The sequence below is a fragment of the Chamaea fasciata genome, unplaced genomic scaffold (genome assembly GCF_029207755.1).
Source record: "Chamaea fasciata isolate MVZ Bird 193981 ecotype frontalis unplaced genomic scaffold, bChaFas1.0.hap1 SCAF_6, whole genome shotgun sequence".
NCBI lineage: Eukaryota > Metazoa > Chordata > Aves > Passeriformes > Sylviidae > Chamaea > Chamaea fasciata.
Window position 1 is genome coordinate 5,097,683 of NW_027094091.1, and position 5,249 is coordinate 5,102,931.

The 5,249-nt window shown below is 40.5% G+C and overlaps 1 long non-coding RNA gene across 1 annotated transcript; it reads left to right on the forward strand.

Annotated features, from left to right (window-relative positions):
- The first annotated feature begins 265 nt into the window (after positions 1-265).
- Positions 266-4,360, forward strand: LOC136290506 (uncharacterized). The gene is made up of 3 exons (XR_010721158.1): positions 266-332; positions 2,076-2,159; positions 3,465-4,360. It is a non-coding gene; the product is annotated as an uncharacterized lncRNA (long non-coding RNA).
- Positions 4,361-5,249: the final 889 nt, after the last annotated feature.

The window sequence follows — 5,249 nt, forward strand, 5'->3', positions numbered from 1 at the left end:
GAACAAATTGGATTTGAGGTTGAGCATTATGCAGTTGGGCTCTTGGGTAGAGTATTTTATTTTAAGGGTGGTTTTCCTTTTGTTAATAAAATGTGCAGCCTTTAATGCCACATAGTCAAACAACAGTTGGAGAACCGATGGATTGGTGGTTCCAATTCTGCAAGTTCATTAGGAAACCCATAACATTTATCAGGTGCTGAAAGCTAACACATGATGTGTTAAATCTGTGATTTAAAATGAGCTTGATATATAATCCCTGAGACACCAGAGCATCAAGGTTGAATAAGGTTTCTCTGTACTACACTTAAGAAAGCCAAATGAAAACAGTTGAGGTGAGTGAGAGTAACAAAAATTATTTCCTATTATAGCAATTTACTTCTGACTCATACAATCTTCCCCTTTTGTTAGTCCCAGAATTAAATAGAAGAAAAGCTGTATTTTCATGGAAAAGAAAGCAGCACATTTTTCCTTTGGATGCTCTGAAGCTGAGCTGAGTAAAATCTGATTTACTCAGATTTAACCCTAAGTCATATGGTTACTGCAGGAATCCCACAGCAGTATTCTATTTTTTCATGTGCAGAAGAGTTTGGGGTTTTTTTAGTTTTATTTTATGTGATTGTTCACTCTGCTGACATTTAAGGAAATGATGGTTGGTTTCCCCATTGTGTATAAAACCTTTCCCCTTCCAGAAAACGTTAACTACTTTTTTTTTAATCCTTCACTGGCCAGAGTAAGTACAGCATTATAGGTTTCATACCTTGTTGTTTAAATCTTTCCTGGCTTCAAGAAGCTGAGGTATGCAAGTGAATTCCCAGTCTTTCAAATCTTCTCCTTCGTATTAACCCTTTTGATTCTGTTAGAAAAATTAAAACAGAACATAATTAGAACAATTTGTTTTTACAACTGTCAGAAAACTTCCTGTAAAGAAATCCTACCAAAAATACAGGTATTTTGCAAAATCGATGACCTCCTGTACCCCTAGTCAGCAGCAGTGTTTCAGAAAGGCAAGGCAGCTGTAACATGAATATAGCTAAGTGCCAAAACTTAGTAAAAAGCTGTCAAACTCTGACCAAAGGTGAAGGAACAAGGAGGTCACGTTGTAGAGGGTACTTCCCTGTGCTCTGATGATAATAGATTTGCTCTTCTTCAGGGAATCAACCTGGCATGAGCAGTGACATCACTAATTTGAACATCTTACCTCCTTTCAAACAGTTATATTACATTACATTGCATTTATATTATATTAATTATATTATATTGTATTATATTATACTATATTATCTGTTGTTGTCAGGGTTCTTGTTGTGGCAACTTTAAACGGTGTTTACACAACATCAATGTTTCTTTGAGTCCTGAACAAGAGCTTTGGGATAAAACCATTGTCCTCAGCAAGCCCTTGGCTCTCTCCCAAGAAACACGTTTGTGGTGTTCACTTCCTAAGGAGGCAAAATGATCAACAAAAACATGTCCAAAGACTGGCTGGGTTTTCTGATCACTGCCTGAAGGGTTAAAGCTTTCTTAATGCAGCTGCCTCAGAAGAGGTAGGTGTCTTTGTAGGACTGTCATATATCTCTGTTGAGGGTGTTCTTTTGTAAACTTTTATCTGCTTGTTTACAAGCTGGGAATTGATTTCTTGATGACAGTATTTCTTCAGACTCTTCAGTATATATAGCAGATGCCTCCAGAGTCTTTTGATGTCCCTAAAGATTACAGGTAGTGACTGAAAAATGCTATTGTATTTCTCCTTTTTTTTTTTTTTTTAAGCTTTTTTACTTCTGGGAATTGTGGGATGCCTTGTGAAAGCCAGAGATTTCAGTACATGCTCTGCAACTCCTGCTATATTCATTGTAAGGTGACAGTACTACAGAAAGCAAAACTGCATATTTATTTATAGTCAAAGTACTTTTTGTATTATTATTATTATCCTATGTACATATTACAGGCAGGAGTAGATATAAAAAATTAATAAGGTAAAAAACCAAGGAAGCAAATGGTGAAATTCTCATTGTCTGCCCCAAGGATCCAGTGAGCTCCTCTCTAGATGCACTTACAATTTCGGTATTTTTTTTTTACAGAAGGAATAATTCTGGAGCATGTATGACTGAACCCCCAGGAGCATGGATTCAGGAAGCAAGTGCAGCAGAATCAAGGCTGCAGAGGTAAAAGGAAATGGTCACGGTTCTCACAAACAAAGCGAGACCTACTGAGAGTCTCTTACTGCCTATATTCTCTTCTGTCTGCCAGTTTTATGGTGATAATAATATCAAGTGAAAACAAAGTCCAGCTGTGATGATGTTAATCCATACAAAAGCCGGAGACTTCAGTCAGTTATGCCCTGAGAGATACTGAATGCACCCATCTTGCTTCGAAGTGCAGGCGCTGTAGATTTGAGAGTTTTCAGCTTTTATTAATAGACATCTTGCCAGGTGAAACTTCAGAAGGCCCAGACAGAGGGAGTAAAAACATGCAGGAAGGGAAGCCTGTTCAGGGCTGGCTGAAGACTGAGCAGTAATGTGATCAGGCTTAGTTCATGCAGGGTTGGGAACATTTCACCAGGGACCTGCTTCTGTGGTAGCAGAGACATGACAGTAAATGAGACATTAGCAGTGGAATGTCTACATTGTGACAGTAAAGGACACACACTGCAGTGGTGAAATAGGGCGCAGGAGGGGCTTGGTCAGATTATGCAAAACGGCAAGTCACTGCAAACAGAAGCTTCTGAACAGAGAAAAGGGCCTGGTTTCTGCCAGCCCAACCAGTCACCCACTGAGGCTGCACAATGGGAAGTGCCCTGCAGGCCTGGGAGCTGCTGCTGCCCTCTGCAGAAGGGTTTGGAGGGAAGGCAAGGAGCCAGGGAGTGTCAAGTGTTGCTAAGATTATATCGGAGCCTAGGCAAGAAAGTGAAGTTGTAAGGGACCTCTGGAGGCCTCTTGCCCAACCTCAAGCTGCAAGCTGTGCACTCTGGCTCTGGAGAAATGCCCACTTCCAGCTGTCTGTCCAGCACTGCCCAGATCTCCCACAGTGCCCATTTGGTACCTACCCACAGAGCTGTTCTGTGAGGAACATAACCGCTTACTCATGGTCATCTTAAATGGTGCTGGGCCACATTCAAGCAGCCAAATTGTGCCTTTAAACTGGACACACAGTTGGCACAGGATCCATACAAGTCTGTTTCCAAGGCTGGGGATCTGGAACAGTCAATTCAGAGTTTGACATGAACACCTAGAGACCAAAATAAGTCCACGATTTAAAATAAACTCTTTAAGTGGCCATCCCCTGCTCCCCCCCAAAATGTGGTGAAGGAGCAGCCAGACTGCTTCCAAGAAAAGCAGGTTCATATAAATCATATCCCTCCTGCAACTGGAACCCATTTGGCCAAGAAAACACAAAAATGATAGAGATGTGCCAACCAGCAAACTGCCTGTGAGCCATAATCTTCTTTCTCTCATGTTCTTGTTTTACAGCTTGAATCCCTTGCAAGGGTTAACAAAGCTGCAGCGCAGGGAGGACTCAGAGGGCTCTCAAAAGGCTTTTGATAAAGTCCGGCACAAGAGCCTATTGAGAAACTTGGCCAGGGGTGAAAGGTAAAGTCTTGTCATGGATTAAAAACTGGAGAAGAGATAAGGAGCAAAGAGTAGGAACAAATGGCCAATTCTTAGTGTGGAAAGAGAATAATCATGGGTAGCTGCAAGGACAGTATTGCAGACTGCTGCTGTGTTTACTTACCACTGCCCAGCCAGGAGCTAAAATGCCCTCTTGGCTCAAAATGTTCAGGATAGCCAAGACTGGGAGATTTAATGCAAACCCACAGAAAAATTAACTTGAGAGTCCAGTTCTGCCAGGACTTATTATCGCTCAGCTTGTTGTAAGATGGTATGATGAGAGTAAAAAGGCAAATTGGTATGAGAGGTAAAGAGGTGACAGACAGAAAAATACAGGCTAATGCTGAGAAGACAGAACAAACACTTATTAAGCCATTGTCATCAGCAGCAAAAACAGTGCACCAGAATTAAAATGCTAAAAAAAGTGAAAATAGGAAAAGGGAAGTTCTGAGAGCACGACATGGCATTGCACTTGGATTGACTACAATGCCAACCACATCACCTGGTGCACACCAATGAATGGGAGCAAGGAAAGACTGAGACCTTTAAGTGAATGCGAACAGCCTACACAGCTGTGCATAAAGTACAAGAACTCTCCATCCTCCTGCTCCCTGTTTAAATGAATAATGACTGTCTGGGCTCAGAAGAGGTACTTGTAGTTTTCCTCTGGAAATCTCTCTCACTGGAGAAAAGTTTTGTACAGGTTGTTGCTTTTTTCTTTTATTGGGTAAATATGGCAATAAATTCAATTAACCTTCCTGAACAGAGTTTTAAAAATATATGACATAAATTAGTAGCTAAAATTTCATGGTTGCCCTCATATCATACCTAATAAACTTCATTGTCTCCATTCCACATAGAATATCACTGCAGTACAGAGGCACTACTATAGCCAGTATTTACCTTGAAGATGAGTTACTTAACTTAAACATGTTTGTTTGGTGTGGAATGATACATCCATAAGTGTATTTATCTTCCTTCTCTCAGCAGAGGAGGTCTAGGTGAAAACTTGAGTTTAACTTTCTCTTTTAAAAGGTCAGAGTCTTTTGTTGAGTCTCTCCTCCAGTATTTAGTGCCAGAGACAGAAATAGTTCCCAAAACTCCTGACTCCCAGTGTTATACTCAAGTACAAGAGTCCATAAGTGTCCTGGAAGACATCAAGTGGAGTTTGTTTTTGAAATGTTTTGGCCAGGCAAGAAAACATCATCTCAAGAACCACCCTTGGAAGGGTGGAAAAAGGATGTGGAAATTCATATGCCCTGGTTAAATCCATCAGATGTAAAGGGACGCTAAATAATAAAAAGCTATTTGTTGCAATGAAAGGTGAAGGGAATTTAACCTACATTTCATGTACATATGGTCTCTTTAGGATTCAGTGTTACACAATGCTGTCTCAAGAGTACATGGCATTTCTTCTGCCCTTCATTCAATTTTGTTTCTCCCCACTTCTGATTCTTTTGAAAGAAAATACAGAAGGGGAATAGAGAAAAACGGACACAGCAATTAAAAAGCAGATTGTGTCTTTTCTACAGAGAGCTCATCTGCGGCTGCCACAAAACTGTTTGGAAATATCATGGATTCCCTTGATGAAAGCATTGCAAGTTAATTAGGTGCACCAAGTCAGGTAATTAGGTGAGTGCAAAGAGG